Source organism: Geospiza fortis, unplaced genomic scaffold, assembly GCF_000277835.1.
Source record: "Geospiza fortis unplaced genomic scaffold, GeoFor_1.0 scaffold433, whole genome shotgun sequence".
Taxonomy (NCBI): domain Eukaryota; kingdom Metazoa; phylum Chordata; class Aves; order Passeriformes; family Thraupidae; genus Geospiza; species Geospiza fortis.
The window spans coordinates 380071-383337 of NW_005054554.1; positions in this window are offsets into that span (position 1 = coordinate 380071).

Sequence of the window (3267 nt, forward strand, 5' to 3'; positions counted from 1 at the left end):
TTTTTTTTTTTTTTTAATACTTTAATATTTTGTGTTTTGCCTTGGATTCATAAACAACTCCAGAAGTAACCACTAGCTAACTTGGAACAAACAAAAAAAAATTCCTGTTACTTAAATGTAGTCAGTTATGCACATGAAAGCTGTAAATTATCAAGAAGATCTGTAAATCACAGACTCAAGCACATCCCTAACCCAGTTTCTCCTTCTCTACCAGAGACTCAGACTATTTGCTGGTGGTGTGTTCTGTTTGAACTATAAAATAGTTGCCTTGTCAGATTTTACACTTCTTTGAGTGTAAAACAATCGGGTTAGTCTCCCCTACGGTAAATCCCCACTGTAATTGCTTCATTTACTGTTTTGAATACGTGGCGTAGTTGTTTCTTAGCAAAACGTGCCGATTAAACCTTACCTTTACAGATTTTTGTTTTTTTTCCTGAACTACAGCTCAGTAAACAGAGTTATGGAATTCTCTCAGTTTATAAAGCTGCCTGCATTTATAATTTTATTTATTCCATATTGTTTGGACCCATTTGCAAAACAGAACATGTGGACATGTGGTAGAGACCCAGGAACTGCATCACAAGTGCAGTTCTTTTTACACTTTTTTTTTTTTAATGCTGCAGCCCAATGGGGAAATGTGCAATTATTGGTTTTCATTTACAATACATTTAGTTTTGCCAGTGTCAAGGAGAAAACCTGTAGGAAGTAGACAGCATTCCCTGAATGCTGTGATCCCAGCATACCGGAACATGCTGTGTACTAATTGATCTCCTGCCGTCTAGCCCAGAGTGCTGGGCGTGCTTGGCATTTGTTTATTAGCAGGCAAATGGTCCCAGAGACTGGGTCTGCTGCTTGTCTCCTTCAGAAAAGGACAGAGGTGTTTGAATTTTTGTTATCTTTTTGAAAATCCAGCTGTTGTGTGAAGGTGAAAGATAGCCTTCTATCTTCTTCACATAACATGCGAGATGACAAGATATAAGATCCTGCCAACTCTTAGGAAAACTTTTACTGCTGTAACTATACTGATGTGGTTAAAGTGGGGAAACAAACGCAATTGCAGTGCTGTTGCTATCAGTGTAGGAGTACTGACATGTTTTACTCATTCGAAGTCAGAACAATATTAACAGAAATTTAATTTCCATTGGAGCTTTTAACAAGAAAACCATGTTGATTTCAAACAAACAAACAAAGAAAACCAAGCAAAAGCAACAGCAACAGAAGAGCTTCTTGACTCCCTGGAGTAGTTATGCTGGTACTAGTTACTGCTTAGTGCAGCTAAATAGAAGTTTGCATATGACCCTTAACCTCATCCATCAATGGAGTAGTTCAGTTAAAATTGAGAAATGCAACTCAAGTTTCAAGGGCTTGTAATAAACCAGTTGCAAAGTAGTTTCCAAAGCATAGGTAGAATTTATCTGGTAGATAGTTTCCATTAGTAAGTTCTGAGAAATGTCCATGGTCACAGAATATTCTGTGAGCTGGAAATCAAGCCAAATTGTTAAAATTAATGATAAATTATGCCAGTTCTTACTAAAATATTATAGCTGAGAAACCCTTTTGTGCAGGTCCAGTCCACAGAACGGGTGGGTAGTTTCTGTGTGAGCGGTAGTAGCAAATTCAGTGCTGTTAATAGATGTAAAATTTACCTTTGTCCTGCAATGTTATTCCAGTCATCAGAAACCCTGTTCTTTTTATTTCTTTCAACTTTTTCAGATAATTAAATGGGTCAGGTCTCTACAGGATGCTGCTGCATGGCGGCTATAAATATTGCAGTGAGCAGCTCAACACTTCCATCCATCCATAGCCTCTGGTGGGAGGAAGCTGAACTGCTCAAGTATTTGTCAAAATCTAGTGTGTTGCTCTTGTAAATCAAGGCAAACTCTGCATTTAACTCTCATGAGTTCATTGAAAAGGCAAACCCTGTGCTACTAAAATAGAAATTTAATTTCAGCGCAGCAGACTCAGGCCATGTTTTGTGACAGCGGCATCCCAGAGAGAGCTGCATTCAGTGTGTACTTTGTGAAGTTCTGAGTAGCCATGACGCACAGTTATCATGCAGTGTGAAGTACAATTTGGTCATAGATTTATGACAGTAGCTCAGCAGTGTAACTCAGCTGTGCTGGCTCTGTTCAGCAAGTAGCAGGAGCTTGGACTTAAAAAGAAATTATCAGCTTGGCTACTCTCTCCATTTATACACTGTGATTATAAATAAATAAATTGGGTAGTAACAGCTCTTTCACAAGGAGTGAACTGGGACATTGTCCTGTTATTACCTACCTTCTTAAACAAGACTTCTGTGGAAATGTTACATTCTTAGCTACTTTGTCCACGGAAAGCAAATAGTAATATTGACCTCAGTGTTTACATCAAACCAGTTGGCACATGTATCCCAGATACACATGACTGAACTAAATTATTTGCTTACGAGATTAATAAGATGGTAATATGTCAAAGCAGTTTTATCCAAAGAATCAATCTATGAAAACCTGAAACACAGCAAATATATATTTAAATAATATTATTAAGTAGAGAAATTTGCTATTTCAGATGATTGTTGGATACAAAACTAGAGCCAAAGAGGTAAGTCTTCCTTGTATGCATAGTAAAAGAGGTGGAATATAGCCTTCCCTTTCCTGATGACAAAGGATCCTTCTTTCTACCTACTCATTTTTATGAAAAGCCAGTGAAATGGAGGAGTGTGATTCTGAAATCTGCTCTGTGGGTGAGTACTGTCTCTGTCACCTACTGTGCAACACCAAGGGCAGCAAAAGCTTCTTTTTAAGGCTTTTAGCTGCAGCCAAATATGGTGAATTAGCTATAACCATGAAAGGGACCTGGGGGTGCTGGTTGACAGTCGGCTGAACATGAGCCAGCAGTGTGCCCAGGTGGCCAAGAAGGCCAATGGCATCCTGGCCAGTATCAGGAATGGTGTGACCAGCAGGAGCAGGGAGGTCATTCTTCCCCTGTACTCGGCACTGGTGAGGCCACACCTTGAGTATTGTGTCCAATTCTGGGCCCCTCAGTTTAGGAGGGACGTTGAGATGCTTGAGCGTGTCCAAAGAAGAGCAACAAGGCTGGTGAGGTGCTTGGAACACAAGCCGTATGACTGAGGGAGCTGGGGCTGTTCAGTCTGGAGAAAAGGAGACTCAGAGGTGACCTTATCACTCTCTTCAACTTCCTGAAGGGTGGCTGTGGTGAGCTGGGCGTCGGTCTCTTTCTCCGGGCAACAACAGACAGAACAAGAGGACACAGTCTCAAACTGTGCCA